General features: G+C 38.4%; 1 protein-coding gene across 1 annotated transcript in view; it reads left to right on the top strand.

The window, feature by feature from the left end:
* COG5 (component of oligomeric golgi complex 5) overlaps positions 1 to 16955 on the top strand; it is a 441109-nt gene that overhangs the window by 354320 nt on the left and 69834 nt on the right. The window lies entirely within an intron of this gene.

Raw genomic sequence — 16955 nt, 5'->3', positions numbered from 1 at the left:
GTAGAAAAGTGTATATGCCTGTATATATTTTTAGTAAGCAATATTATTTCATTACCTTTCCCCAGAGTTAGGAATGATAGCATTAAAGTTCCAAAGTGCTAAGAAGTAAACATTTTATATACATAGAAACTACAAACCAGACTTTATGAAATGAATCACAGAGTCCATACTTTTTAATATATAAATATGTAATGGTATATTACATATACCATCATTGTTCCATATTATTACATATGCCATACTATAATACCATATACTATCAGACTTGAAGTCTAATTGACTCGACCACAATTTACTGCTGCACAATCTCATATCTCTCAACCCAATATAGACACTATCCTAATTTAGGCCTTTATCTTTTCTAGCCTGAACTGTTTCAGTAGCCTACCAAGTGGTCTCTCTGCTTCCTGTCTGCCCCTTTTCCGCATGCTTCTCATATAGCTGCTAAATTGATGTTCATAAAGTGTGTCTGGCCATGTGCCTCGACTTAGAGGAAGCTTGAATGATTCCCTATCTTTTTTAGGATAAAATACAATCTCCTTCGGTTAGCATTTGCAAAACTTCATAATCTTGGCTCCTGTTTTTCTTTCCAATTTTTTAAAAGTTATTTCAAATGAGTAATTCTCATGTGCTCTACATTTCAGTCAAACTGGCTTTTTTTTTTATTAAACTTATTGTACAACACGCTATTTCTTTTGCCTTTGCCTCTGTTCACTATCTTCAATTCCTAGAATGCTCTTTCCCTTCTCTGCTTTTCTCCTTAGAGATCTTATAGTCCTTCAAAGCTCTGCTTAAGTAATCACCTTCCATTATCTCCCAGATTGCTAGATCTCTCCTCCTTGATATTACTTTGAAGACACTTTATTTTTTGTATTGACTTTTGTATTATATGTATACCTGTTGTATTCTCCAGTGAAATATAAGCATTTTGAGGGCAAATCCTTTTTCATTTTTGTCTTTGTATTTTAACAAACTAGGTATGTACAGATATAGGTACCTAGAAAATGCTTAATTGGAATGAATGCTCTTTTAGTTTGTTGTAGGATTTTTATAAACAAACATTAGAAAGATGATCATTAGCTCATTCTTCTAATAAGCCTGTTGATCCTGTCTTCCCTGGTACTAGCATCTCATCCTTCCACAAAAAAGTATTGTTTATTTCTTCATTCCTATCTATGGAGAAAATAGTTTGAGGGGCCACAGAAAATTCTGAACTGCTTACCAACAGTAAAATTCTCATGGATCAAGTTTGCTATGAAGTTAATTCTATATTTTCCAAGAGATTTTGCTGTAAGGACATTATCAGTCAAGGCAATCCTCTTTTTCTTGAACTTTCCATAACTATATTTATATATCAAGCCATTCACAGTTTTGGTAACCCTATGGATTATGTGGTTTTGCAATTCTTGCATTTTAATTAAGCCCCCTTGAGTTTAATAAAAGTGCTGTAAAAGGCTCTTGACAGCAAAGACCTGCAGACTCTATGGACCTATGGACTTAAACCATTGATACTTCTTAATTCTGATCTCGGAAAGCTCACTTGAGTTCACCAGTATGTAGTGTTTGCCAGCTTTTCTTGACATTCTCAGTGGGTGAATTTCACATTTGTACATATCTGTGTTCCATATTGTAGGCTTTAATTCTTTTTTTTTTTAACCCTTACCTTCCATCTTGGAGTCAATACTGTGTATTGGTTCCAAGGCAGAAGAGTGTTAAGGGCTAGGCAATGGGGATTAAGTGACTTGCCCAGGGTCACACAGCTGGGAAGTGTCTGAGGCCAGATTTGAACTCAGGACCTCCCATCTCTAGACTTGGCTCTCAATCCACTGAGCTACCCAGCTGCCCCCCTTTAACTCTTTCACAGATATCCTTTCTCCAGATCTTGTGAAGCTCTTTTATAGCCACCTTCTTCAGGCCTTTGGCCTTCATACTTCAAAGGCCTTTTTGCCTTTTCAAAAGAAGTTCTAGAACAGATGGTAGCTTCTTCTTTTATTCTATCCCTGCCATGATTCCAGCCCCCCCCCCTTTCTTTTTAAAAGGGCAGCTTGGGAATACAAAACCTGGAGTGTAGATATGATCAGCTTTCTATAATTCTATATAGATTTCTATATTGATTGGTTATAGTAGTTTCTTGCAATTTAGAACTTTTTTCAATATTGAATTCCAGGGCTAGAATATATAATACAGGAAAAGTATGTCACTGAGATGACAAAATTTTCCACCAGATATAATTTTTATAGCATCCACTTCATAGAATTATAGGATCTAGAACTAGAAGCATCTTGAGAAGTGACATATTATCTACTTCCATCATATTACAAATCAGGAAACTGAAACATATTTCTGAAGTAACTTGTCCAAAGGCCATAGTCTTCCAAATGCCCAAAATGATATAATTCAACAAACATTTACTAAGTGCCTACTATGTAGAAACCACTGTGTTTTCTTTTTCTTGCTTGAACCTTTATTTTTTTTAGCAGATTCATTAAAGTTGTGGTGCCATGTGAATGTTTATTCCAACTATAATAATATTTGCCATTATCTGCTCTCTCCTGGTGACCCCAATAAAATAAATGTCATGTGAACTTTTAAGAGGAGAGTAGAGAGGATCTATCCTGATAACTTAGCTCTGTACCTTTGGGGCTGTTATTAGAACAATTAAAGGAAAATTTTCATTACTATAAACTGGCTCTAGTTGAGATGAGAGTAACTCATAAAAGTTACCTATTTTGTTTACATATTAGCACAGTATCAGAAAAAAGGACAAATAATACTAAGACTAGCCAAAGTTCTAGATCACCTTAAAAAGAGTGGCTTAGCTATTAATGCTTTCTCCATGAAATCCTTTTCCAGTGACACATGACTGGGAAAACTGTTTGAAGAAATAAATTACATCTTAACATTCTTGCTATAAATGCAACCAGAAATCAAAGGTTAGTTGGAACTAATTAGCAGGATAGCTCATCTATTCTCCTTGAAAAAGCAAACAAAGGATTTGGTGGAATTCTTTTTATCATATCCACAAATCAAATTATTAAAATTATTGACATTTGATCATCTCAGAGACCAGCATTAAAATAATTGTAGCTTATGTTCCAACATCTGTTATAGAGTGTGAAGAGAGAGAATAATTCTGTGTAGAACTCAAGATTCTAAATTAAATCAATACATGATTTAATACTCAGTGTCTCCAATGCAAAAGTGTACATGGGAAAGAGGAAGGTTCGAAAACCTTGATCAAGAGTATAGAATAAAAGAAATTAAAATAGACTATACAAAAACCTCATGTATTTCTAGTATTACTATGTTAGGTAAAATAGACAAATAAATAAAAAGAGCTTGGACATGGTGATCATTTTCTTAAAGAAAAAACAAAACAAAAAATAGTGATTCTGTTTTAGCAAATAGGACATGACTGATTATCAATGTAGTAATCATTTCTAAATCTTTCTACCTGAACTTTCAGACTACTAACTTAATAAAGTAAAGGTCAAAATCAATACCAAATTAGAAGGAAGAAGAAAAATAATAAGATGATATGACACGAGTTAAAGTGATTCCAACCTGATTATTTGGGGGTCAAGCTCTCAACGCCCCCTCAAGGAAAATGTTAAAATAAAATAGAGTATGTCCATGAAAGTGAATATTCTCATGTCTTAAAGTAGTTCAGCCATTATAAATTATTTATCATGATGAGGAGACCAATATTCCCAGAAACTTTCTCAGTCAGCATTTAATCTCCTTTCCAAAACAGAGAGATATGGCATCTAAGGCCAGTACCAGTTTTGAATGTAAGCTTATTTGTAAAATATTACAGAGAATGATGGTAGATAATGATAAGCAGGATAACTTCATCAAAGACTAAGAAGCAATAGAAGGAAAAACAAGTTTCTAGAAAGCTTGTGGAGAGACCAAGCACATTTAAAGATGAAACAGGAGGAATGACAACAAAGAGATGAAAGATGTGGAAAATCACTATACATTTTTATTACAAACTCCTTTCTCTAGCCATGACAGCAGAGTCACCACTCTAATATCCCAGTCCCAAGTGTGCTTGTATGAAAAATTTGAAATGACACTGAAGAAAAAAAAAAGATATGCAGAGCAGCTGGGGTAGGCCATGGAGATAAAGAAGTCTATGATGATATAATAATGGTTCTGAGAGCCTTGAGAAAGATCATTTATCAGTTCTCAAAACAGCTGAAAGAGAAAATGCTAGCAAAGTTAAAAATATCAGATCTTATCATCAAAAAGTAAGAAAAAACCCAGTAATTACTGATCCATTTGCCTCTTTTCCCCCATTTCTATAAGATTATTAGAAGAATGATCTACCAAACAACAAGGACTTCCTTGATGAAGATTTGAGAATGGAAAAGGCTGATTTTTGTTGATGATATCCTGTAACAGACTACTTATTTAATATCACATAATTGATAGAAAGGATACAAGACCACCCTCCCTTGTATTTATTGCTTATTGACTGACTTTAAAAGAGCTTTTGATTCAATAAAAGCAAAATTCAGTTCTAAATGTTCTCCTTCAAAGAATTATCTCCTGTGTATATGCCAAAATCATACAAACTTTTTGAAAGACTTATGAGCAAGAAATAATTTTCAGTCCTCTGTTTACTAACATCTAACAAGGCATAAAACAGGAAATCATATCCTCACCAAGAGCATTGATCGCTGTCATGGAGTATGTCCAAAGCAAAGTCAAAATGAAGGAGAAAGTCCTTTAAGATAGTGACATCCAATGGATGTCCTTTTTTGCAGATAACTTTATTCAGATTGCACCAAATCCTGGAACACTGCAGAGCCTTTTAAATGAGGCTCTAATCACTCAAAAGAATACAGATTGTATTCACCTAACAAAAAAAAAAGTAAATGAAGAACAACTATTGATCAGACTAACTTATGCACTTCTATAGACAATTGGTAGAACTTATCCATTAATTCAAAGATCTTATCCAGACACTGTGAAAAGTTAATGATCTGGGCCCAGAAATGAACTGAACTTCCATATTGCCTTTGGAAAATAAGGCAATGTATTTACTGACCCTTCTGCTAGACACAAAGGCCTATCACTAATCTTTCACTACTACAAAATGATGAGTCATATGATCTCCAAAAATAATAAATAAAAAAATTTCAGGGTCACCCGGAAGGCTTATGGCCTGTATAGGTAGATTTTCATGTATTGCCAACAAAGAACTGTACAGAAGAAAATAGCATTAAGGCTTGAACAGTTGATCAATAAGCATTTAAGTATCTACCAGGGTCACACACCAGACTAGGGACTGGGGATAAGAAGAAAACCAAATCAGCTCCAGTTTTCTAGGAGCTTCTGTTAGATAGGAGAGATACATGACAATATCAGGAAGTGGACTGGTCATGGAGTGAAAATAAAATTCAGCTGTATAGCAACCTGCATGGCCCGTGGAGATGTAGAGAAATTCTTTGATACATTGGAGGGACCTAACTCCCAAGAAGAATTTACAAGGGCATTCGGGGCACCTTATATTTTGATTTAGATGGGACCTTAGGGCCATCCAGTCCAACACTTTTATTTTTATAAATGGAGACTCTGGCATGGAGATATTAAGTGATTTGCCTAGGTTCAGAACGCTGGTAAGGGTACGAGGTAGGATTTGAACTCAGGTTTTTCTGATTTCCAAGTCCAGTACCTTCTTTATTATATAATTCCACCTGAACTGTCACATTGAATGACAAGGAGTTGATGGTTTATGGTCAGTATCATTCAGGTACAGTCATTAAGATCACAGATCCACTGAAGGCTCAGCTTAAATAAGGCATTTAGAGAAATGCCTAAATTGGGCTAAGCCAATACTAATTGGGGGAGGGAGGATATATATATGTACATATGTGTGTACTTATATATGTGTACACACACATGCCTATGTACTTATATGGAGATATGTACTTTCATATATATGTACTACATAAGAGATACTATAGCTTAATTGTTAGAGAATCAGCCTCAACATCGGGAAGACTTGTGTTCAAATCTTTCTTCTGACAGTTCTAGCTTTGTGACTGAGAAAATCACTCTACTTCTCCATGCCCCGACTCTCTTAAGATTATAAATAGCAAAGCCGTTGCTTGTCTGCATTAGTACTGGAGATTTCCACAATGAAAGTAAACATATGAAATCACAGGTCTAGTCACACACACACACACACACACACACACACACACACACACACACACACACACACACACATATGCACCCACATCCCTTGGATTAAACTAAACTTTATTTCCCTGTCAGAATCATGGAATCTCACAAGTTGAAAGGAGCCTCAGGGACCCCTTGTAGTTCATTCTATCCTTGAACAGAAATCTACCCTAACACCTACCCAACAAGCAGACTTTCAGTATATTTGAAAGACTCCTGTTGGTAGGAGTCTCCTACTCCCAAAGTAGTTCATTCCATGTCCCAGTCATGGGACATCTTTTTATGAGGAAGATTTTTCCTTATATGCTTATATATCGTAAATAAATTAATCCTAAAATTTACCCTGTGATCCTCCATTTCAGTATCACTTTACAAAGTAAACATTCAAAACACCTCCCTCTTTTATATTCAAATGTTTGTTTTCTTCATGGAAAGCCAATGTGCCTAAAAAAGAAATTTCAGGGAAAACATACTTGTTTTCTCTTGCTATGGCTCAAGAAGGATTTCGTTTTCTATCCCATATGAATAATTGATGGGTTGAATCTCTGACAGATTATCTAGATGATGTCTGATTAGAAAAGGAGGTGGGACACACATGTAGTAGAAGTTAGGCTTAACAGAAAGCCAAGAGGCTATGCTGATATCCACAACATATGAAAAGTCTTAGATTAGCAGGGGGCAGGGAGGAAGGGGGGAAGTGACAGGATTCTTACTGGACAAGAAAACATACATGGTTTGTAGCTTGCCATACTTGCATCAATGAGATAATCAATCCATTAAAGAATTATAGTAAATGGTTAATTGATGTGCAGCTGAGAATAAATTTGATATTTTTGGTGCAGGTTTTGTCCAAACTGATATACGTACTTTATTTTTTTTAAACCCTTACTTTCTGTGTTAGAATCAATGCTGCCTTAATTCCAAGACAGAAGAGAAATAAAAGCTATACAGTGGGGGTTAAGTGACTTGCCCAGGGTCACACAGCTAGGAAGTATCTGAAGTCAGATGTGAACCTAGGACCTCCCATTGTGGAAGAGGGAAATGCTAAAATGAATGAAAAGACTGGATTTTGCAAAGCTATCTCAGAAAAAGATGACTTGGAACTCTGCTCCCATCAGAGGATGAGAATAGAGCATTCCAACTAAGTTAAAGGAGGAGCACTTGGGACTGCTCAGTTCTTCTCTCCTTGGCTTGAAGAGGGAAGGAACAAAATCCTTACTGAGCGTTCAAAACTATCTCCACTAAATATTTTGCTGAGCAGAAGATCCAGACCCTTCATCTATTATAGTATTGGGATAGAGATGTTTTTCCCTTTGGGGAAAGCAATAGCCTATCCTCAAGAAGATTCATCTCAACCATATCTCTGAGACAAGAAGTACCAATATCTTGAGCCCACAAAGACTTATTAAAATAGTCTGGGACAGATTTGTGCTTCTAATCCCCTGAAACCAGCTATAGGAGGTAAATAGTCAGGGACTTCCTGTTTCCTCTATCCTTGTTTACATCCTAACCCTTTACCCAATAAATAGTTGTTTTTGCTTTACTGAAGACTCAATTATCTTAAATATACTAGGAATGGGATTACAAATCCCCTTAGAAGAAAGAGACTGAAACAGATTTATTCTCACCCTTCTGCTCTAGTCAGACCTGACTCCATTGTCAAGCAGCTCTGCCTGGGGGAAGGGAAAATTAGTGTTCGCTTTTATTTATTCCCGCTCTCTCGGGTATCTGTCAAAACTTTGGTTCCTTCTTGATTTGCCTACTAGTACACCATCCCTAGACCTGGATTTCAATCCACTGTACCACCCAGCTGCCCCTCACCCCAATATTTTAAACTAAGTTGATGAGTCACGTAAGTCATTGGACCACCTTGGAATAATAGTATGTTTGAAATTTTCTGCAGCTTCAGCTTGGTCAGAAGTATGGAGATGTCAATTATGAACAAGGTTCTTTCCAAACTGAAAAGATTTTTTTAGCAAAATACTTTGGTAGTTCCTCAGAAATCATAGGACATATGTAGTAAAAGAATAAAATGTGAAGAAAAAGTAGCTAGATGTTCTTAACTTCTAGAAACAATTTAGCTAATGAATCAAACTTGCACACATAATTATGTATTTGGTCTCTTGTGGTTAATTAAAGGTCACACAGATATTCCTTGTACATTAGAGAGGAAAAATATCTTGGACATTATGTAAGCCTTAATATTTGATCGCCCCTGCTTGTCACTCTTAAAAGGATGGAGTGGCATCTGGCAAATATTGAGGGAGAGTATAGTACAATAGTAAATGTTCTCCATAGTTTCAGGTACAAGATCAAGAAATTATATTTCATTCTTTTAAAATTTAATATGATTGTTGAGAAATCATGACATTTTCATAATGCTATTGCTATTTTATATATTTTTAAATTATTATGTATCTTCTAAGGAATCCTAAATCAGATGAAAAAACTTCCTTTTCAACAGTCACGTAGGTGAAGATATGGGTGGCAGGGGGTACTTTTGGTGGTTTCTTTTTTTAAACAGGTCTCAGTGATGCATGAACCATATGGTCATAGCTTGAAAACATTTAGATAGACTTTATTCTAGTAACACTACTATATAGTTGGAAAAACGTAGCCTAGGACACTTTGTTCATCTATTCCCTTAATAGTTGAATTGGGAATAGGAAGGATCTCATATTCAATCTCCAAGTCTGACCTCTAATTATTAGAATTAACTTTCTTCATGTAATTAATTCTATGACAAATTAATAGCAGCTTCCCAGGTAACTTAATATGAAAATGAGAACAGGAGTTTTTAGTCTGTTTTCATTTAAAAAATCTTATCCCAGTGTTTACTGATAGCAATGTGGAGTTCAATTACTGAACAGAATTTTGAGCTGAGTTGGATATAATTTAATATCGATACTTAGTGTATCTTTTTAGCAGACATATTGTGGAGAACAAATTTTTGCCATGCAATAGTAATTAGAGTGGTTTCTGCATGAAAAAATTTCCTGTCAGAAAAAGTTAGCAACTCCTGAGATAAATTTTATATTTTTTATAAACAGCAACTTTTTGTTTTTATTTTTTCAATCATGCTACTTTTATTTTTATTTTTTTTGAAACGTCAATTTATTCCTTGCCTTGGTTACAAGAATCAAATTTTTCCCTCCCCTGCCCCTCCCCCTTCCCATAGCTGACATGCAATTCTACTGGGTTTTACATGTGTCCTTGATCAAAATCTATTTTCATTTTGTTGATGTTTGCCCTAGGATGCTCATTTAGAGGCTATATCCCCAGTCATACCCCCTCGACCCATGTGATGAAGCAGTTGTTTTTCTTCTGTGTTTCTACTCCCACAATTTTTCCTCTGAATGTGGATACTGTCGTTTCTAGTAAATCCCTCCGAGTTGTTCAGGATCATTGCATTGCCACTAATGGAGAAGTCCATTACATTCTATTATACCACGGTGTATCAGTCTCTGTGTATAATGTTCTCCTGGTTCTGCTCCTTCACTCTTCATCACTTCATGGAGGTCGTTCCAGTCTCCATGGAATTCCTCCACTTTATTATTCCTTTTAGCACAATAGTATTCCATCACCAACATATACCACAATTTGTTCAGTGATTCCCCAATTGAAGGGCATCCCCTCATTTTCCAATTTTTGGCCACCACAAAGAGTGCAGCTATGAATATTCTTGTACAAGTCTTTTTCCTTATTATCTCTTTGGGGTACAAACCCAGCAGTGCTATGGCTGGATCAAAGGGCAGACAATCTGTTAGCGCCCTTTGGGCATAGTTCCAAATTGCCCTCCAGAATGGTTGGATCAATTCACAACTCTACCAGCATGCATTAATGTCCCAAACTGGCCATATCCCCTCCAATATTCCTTACTTTCCTTTGCTGTCATGTTAGCCAATCTGCTAGGTGTGAGGTGACACCTCAGAGTTGTTTTGATTTGCATCTCTCTGATTATAAGAGATTTTGAGTACTTTTTTATGTGCTTATTAATAAGCTTTGATTTCTTTATCTGAAAACTGCCTATTCCTGCCCCTTGCCCATTTATCAATTGGGGAATGGCTTGATTTTTTGTACAATTGATTTAGCTCTTTACAAATTTGAGTAATTAGACCTTTGTCAGAGGTTTTTGTTATGAATATTTTTCCCAATTTGTTGCTTCCCTTCTAATTTTGGTTACATTGGTTTTGTTTGTACAAAACCTTTTTAATTTAATGTAATCAAAATTATTTATTTTATATTTTGTGATTTTTTTTTCTAACTCTTTCTTGGTCTTAAAATCTTTCCTTTCCCAGAGATCTGAGAAGTATACTATTCTGTGTTCACCTAATTTACTTATAGTTTCCTTCTTTATATTCAAGTCATTCACCCATTCTGAGTATATCTTGGTGTAGGGTGTGAGATGTTGGTTGATCCAAACCCAATCTCTCCCATACTGTCTTCCAAATTTCCCAATCGTTTTTTTTTTTTTATCAAATAGTGGATTTTTGTTCCAAAAGCTCAGATCTTTGGGCTTATCATAGACTGTCTTGCTGAGGCCATTTACCCCAAGTCTATTCCACTGATCCTCCTTTCTGTTTTTTAGCCAGTACCATATTGATTTGATGTCTACTGCTTTATAGTACAGTTTGAGATCTGGGACTGTAAGGCCACCTTCCTTTACTTTTTTTCATTATTTCCCTGGGATATCCTTGATCTTTTGTTCTTCTAAGTGAACTTTGTTATGGGTTTTTTTTTTCTGATTCAGTAAAAAAACTTTTTTGATAGTTCAATGGGTATGGCACTAAATAAGTAAATTAGTTTGGGTAAAATTTTTATTTTTATGATGTTACCTTGTCCTACCCATGAGCAATCGATGTTTTTTCCAATTGTTTAGATCTAGTTTTAATTGTGTGGAGAGTGTTTTGTAGTTGTGTTCATAGAGTTCCTGTGTTTGTCTTGGCAGATAGATTCCTAAGTATTTTATATTGTCTAGGGTGATTTAAATGGAATTTCTCTTTCTAATTCTTGCTGCTGAGATGTGTTGGAGATATATAGCAATGTTGATGACTTATGTGGGTTTATTTTGTATCCTGCAACTTTGCTAAAGTTGTTGATTATTTTCACTAGCTTTTTGGTTGATTCTCTAGTATTCTTTAAGTAGACCATCATATCATCTGCATAGAGTGATAGCTTGATCTCCTCATTGCCTATTTTAATACCTTCAATTTCTTCTCTAATTGCTACTGTTAGTGTTTCTAGTACGTTAAATAATAGAGGTGATAATGGGCATCCTTGTTTCACTCCTGATCTTATTGGAAAGGCTTCTAGTTTATCCCCATTGCAGATGATGTTTGCTGATGGTTTTAGATATATACTGTTTATTATTTGTAGGAAAGGCCCTTCTTTTCCTATGCTTTCTAGTGTTTTCAATAATAATGAGTGTTGTGTTTTGTCAAAGGCTTTTTCTGATCTATTGAGATAATCATGTGATTTTTGTTTGCTTGCTTGTTAATATGGTCAATTATGTGGGTGGTTTTCCTAATATTAAACCATCCTTACATTCCTGCTATAAATCCCACCTGATCATAATGAATAATACACATGATCATTTGCTGGAGTCTTTTTGGTAGAATTCTATTTAAGATTTTTGCATCTATATTCATTAAGGAGATTGCTCTATAGTTTTCCTTCTCTGTTTTTGACCTGCTTGTCTTTGGAATCAGTACCATATTTGTGTCATAAAAGGAATTTGGTAGAACTTCTTTGCTTATTCTGTCAAATAGTTTGTATAATATTGCAATTAGTTGTTCTTTGAATGGTTGATAGAATTCATTTGTGAATCCATCAGGCCCTGGGGATTTTTTCTTAGGCAGTTCTTTGATGGCATGTTCAATTTCTTTTTCTGATATGGGGTATTTAGGTATTCTATGTCTTCTTCTGTTAATCTAGGCAATTTATGTTTCTGTAAATATTCATCCATATCACCGAGTTTGCCATATAATTGGGCATAATAGTTTTTAATGATTGCCTTAATTTCCTCTTCATTAGAGGTGAGGTCTCCCTTTTCATCTTGGATACTGTTAATTTGGTTTTCTTCTTTCCTTTTTTAAATTAGATTGACCCGTACTTTATCTATTTTTTTCAAAGTACCAGCTTCTAGTCTTATTTATTAAATCAATAGTTCTTTGACTTTCAATTTTATTAATTTCTCCTTTAATTTTTAGGATCTCTAATTTAGTTTTCATCTCAAGATTTTTAATCTGAGATAAATTTTATTCAAATAATTTCCTCTCATTTTTATAAAATTCTTATGTACAAGCTCTGATGTTGAAATATGAGTTGTATTAAATAAATGTTTCTTAAGTTTCTTCTTTGTGTAAAGTACCATTCCACCCTTATAGTATAGAAAGAAAGAACCAACATATAAACTGAGAGAAACAAAGGGATTGAACTGGATGAAGTAGAGGTCATCACCTCTCTAAAGCCTCAGTTTTAGGAGGCAAGTGAGCACAGGACCCATGGCTCATAGCACCACCAGTGGGAATCAAAGTGGAATCCACTGACCAAACAATGAAAACATCTGCCTTCTGCAGATTCACTAGAGTAATATGGACTTAAGAGCTGTTGCTGTTTTGCCTAGCTTCTTATTTTCCTTCTCAGTGTCACTCATCACAAGCCTTTTTCTGTAGTTTCTTCCTTTTCTCAGACTCACCTATAAAAATTTCTAGGGTTTCCTTGGAAACTGTAGGTTACTGCAGATCCCATAACAAATACTGAATGCACAGGTGACAAGGTAAGCATGTATTAGAGGAAACAACAATGTTAGACATAAGGTAGTCAACATCAGCATAGTTGTTGTTGCCACTGGACAAGTCAGTAGTAGTAGTAGTAGTGATAGTCTCTCAGTGACCGAGAATGACTATTGTCTTTGTACATTATCATCTATTGATGTACCCTCATGTGGCTTTGAAGTCCAAAGACTGAAGCTCAAAGTTTGTGGCACATGGGGCATGGGACGCCAGTTGTTACAGGAGGTGCAGTTGTGGCCTGGTGTCAGCGTTCATGCACAGCGACAAGACGTCAACGTCACTCATCTTCAAAGGTGGTGGCGGCATGGTGAATGTGGGTTCGCCAGCTCCTTCTGTCAGAGGCAGCGAGTTCTAGTTGCTTTGGTGTGATGCCAGCCCACTTCAAGTTTGACTTTAGCTGATCCTTGAATCTTTTCTTTGGTCGGCCTTGTTTCCTGAGTCCAGCTGACAGTTCACCATAGAATACCTGTCTTGGTATTCGCTGTGGGACCATGCCGATGACGTGTCCAGACCATCGTAGCTGGGTTTTGAGTACCATGACTTCGATGCTGGTGGAGTTGGCTCTGTCGAGGACTTCCTGATTGGTGATTCGGTCCTGCCATCGGATCCTCATGATTGACCGGAGGGAGCGTTGGTGGAATTGCTCCAACTGCTTCATGTACTTCTGGTACAGTGTCCATGTCTCACAACCATAAAGGAGCGAGCTGAGGACCACTGCATTATACACTTTGAGCTTTGTCGCAGTGCTTACACTGCTGTGTTGGAGGACTTTGGAGCACAGCCGCCCGGGTGCCTGGCTGGCCTTTTGGATCCTGGCATTAATCGCATGGTCTAGGGACCCATCGTTGGTGATGGTGCTGCCCAGGTACTTGAAAGTGTTGACGTTAGAAAGCTGCGTGCCGTCTATTGTAATGCACGGCTGGTTCGTTGGCCTCCCTGGTGCAGGTTGGAACAGCACCTCTGTTTTGCTGAGGCTGATAGTCAGGCCAAACAGGTTTTTTTTCGGTGGAGAACCTATCCACAATGGTTTGAAGATGATTTTCTTGGTGGGCCATGAGAGCACAGTCATCTGCAAAGAGAGCTTCCAGGATGAGTCTCTCTGTTGTCTTTGTTTTTGCAGTCAGGCGGCGAAGGTTGAATAGTGAGCCATCCAGCCGGTATTTGATATAGACACCAAGGTCTAGATCCATCACAGCATGTCGTAATACTTGGGTGAAAAATAGGTTGAATAGTACCAGAGCGAGGACACAGCCTTGTTTCATGCCATTGGAGATGTTGAAGCGATCAGAAGTCTCTCCACCGGATAGGACTTCCCCTGTCATGTCGACATGAAAGAGCTGGATCAGTTTGACGAATTTTGCTGGGCAACCGAGCTTGCTGAGTATCACCCACAATGCATTCCTGTTCACTATGTCGAACGCCTTTGTCAGGTCTATGAAGACAATGTAGAGACTTAGGTTCTGCTCAGGGCATTTTTCCTACATTTGCCTCACCGTGAAGACCATGTCGATGGTGCTGCAATCTGTTCAGAAGCCACATTGTGATTCAGGCAGGTTCTTCTCTGAAACAGATGACAGGAGTCTGTTGAGTATAACATGGGCGAGGATCTTTCCAGCAGTGGAGAGTAGTGAGATGCCTCTGTAGTTGTCACAGGCTGCTCGTACTCCTTTGTTCTTGTATAGGACTATGATGGAGGCATCTCTGAATTCTGGGGGCATGTCTTCCTCTTCCCATATGCTGGTCAGCACTATGTGGAATGCCTGGAGCGCCTTTCCATTTCAGGCCTTGTACACCTCAGTTGGGATCCTGTCTTTACCGGGTGCCTTGCCTGCATTTGTTTAATGGCTTTTTGGACTTCCTCTATTGAAGGAGGGACATCAAGTTGTTCAATGGTGTGGTTTTGGGGGATCTGGTCAAGGGAGCTTTGGTCAACTGAAGAGGGTCGGTTGAGAAGCTGACTGAAGTGTTCTTTCCACCTGTTGCTGATGCCTTTTTTATCTTTTATGAGAGTGTCCCCGTCAGAGGATAGCAAGGGAGTGGCGGTGGGTTTTGAATGGCCCATAGACAATCTTCAGGGCACTGAAAAATTGTAGTTTTTCATATCAGCAAAACGCTGGATTTCTTCTGCCTTTTTTTCCCACCATCGGTCTTGCATCTTCCTGATCTCACTCTGCGCTGTGGCTTGGAGAGACTTGAATCTGTCCTTTTTAGGATCAGAGTTTGGGTTATTTGCCACTCCATAAAAGCTTTGTTCTTTTTGCTCAATAGGTCTTCAATAGCAGTGTTGTTCTCGTCAAACCAGTCCTAGTGGTTGCGTTGTTTGGGGCCTAGGACTGCCTCTGATGTTTCCTTCACTGTGTCTCTGAACTGGTTCCATTTCTCAGTTGAGCTTCCATGAGTGGTCCCTTGGCAGACAACTTGTCATCCAGGCAGGACTGGAATGTTTGCAAATAAGATGGATCTCTAAGACAACTCACGTTGTAAAATGCACAAACTGTCTAGACATGTTTTGGATGGCGAGGCGCAATGCGCATTTGAAGAGTTGCTCTAACCAATTGGTGGTCTGTCCAGCATTCAGCTCCTTCATGGCTCTGGTGATCTTTACATCCTGGATGTCTTGCCGGCATACAATGATGTAGTCAATGAGATGCCACTGTTTTGATCGTGGGTGCATCCACGTTGTTTTATATTTGTTCGCCATTCTGAACACAGTGTTCGTGATGGTGAGTTCAAACTCTGAGCATTTGCTGAGTAACAGTAGGCCATTGTTGTTCATTTTGCCCACCCTGTATTTGCAGAGCACTCCTTTCCATCTTTCATGGTCCTGGCCAACGTGGGCGTTGAAGTCTCCCAGTAGTATCAGCTTGTCATTTGTGGGCACTGAGTGCAGGACGGCACTCAGGTCAGAGTAGAACTGCTCGATGGTCTCCTCTGTGCTGGTCAGTGTTGGGGCATATGCGCTGATGATTGTGGCATACCGGTCTTTGCTGAGAGGCAAACGGATCTTCATGAGCCTCTCGCTGATGCCCACAGGCAAGTCTGGCAGCTGTTTGAGCAAACTGGTCTTGATGGCCAGGCTAACACTTTGGATTCTGTCTTCATTTGAGGCTCTACCTTTCCAGAAGAAGGTGTATCCAGTGGTGGATTCGCTGAGTGATCCCTCTTCTGGTAGGCGTGTTTCGCTTAAGGCTGCGATGTCGATGTTATATCGTGCCAGTTCTTTGCCGATTAGAGCTGTTCTTCTCTCAGGTCTTGGGGTATTCTCTCTGTCAAGTAATGTTCTGATGTTCCATGATCCTAGTAGGAGTTTCTTTGTATTCTGTTTCCTTTGATTTCGACCACTTAAAGGGATGACCCGCCAGCTGCGGTGTGCTGACCGGGTGTTTGTAGGGCAGGCAATGTTTGGGACACCTTTTCTAGTCCCCTCCCTTGATTAGGGTGAGCAGTGCTGTCCTAGAGAGGGCTGCTCAGCCGCCCAGGATGCTGCCGAACATCCCTGCTGCCCACAGGGCCGAGCGACCACTGGTCCGTGGGCCGCCTACATTCAGGATCGTGACTACAACTGCCAGTGGTCACCTCCACCTGTTGCGTCGCCACTACCCCGTGACCGTAGGTCTTGAAGAGGGTGGACGGGGTCAGGATAGATGAATGTGCGCAAAGATACTTGTGCGTGAAGGAGATTTAAGTGGAAAAGCCAATGCACAGAGACAGTCCCACTCTCTCGGCGTTGGAAGCCTGGGTCCAGTGGCACGAAAAGTCGTTACACCTGGAGACTTCCTCAGCTGCATTGGATGGCCATGTTGTCTTTTGTGCTCCAACATGCCCTAAGCACTCCACAGTGCTTTGCTGCATCACCATCTCAGCCGTTGAACCTTCTTATTGGTTTCTTCTGTCTGTTCAGCCGAAGCAGTCTTCACATGCTGGGTGAGCAAAGCCCTGGTTAACCAGGGGTTGATGACCTGATGG

Source organism: Monodelphis domestica, chromosome 5, assembly GCF_027887165.1.
Source record: "Monodelphis domestica isolate mMonDom1 chromosome 5, mMonDom1.pri, whole genome shotgun sequence".
Lineage (NCBI taxonomy): Eukaryota > Metazoa > Chordata > Mammalia > Didelphimorphia > Didelphidae > Monodelphis > Monodelphis domestica.
The sequence above is the reverse complement of the archived record's forward strand: the minus strand, read 5'-3'. Positions and strand labels throughout refer to the sequence as shown.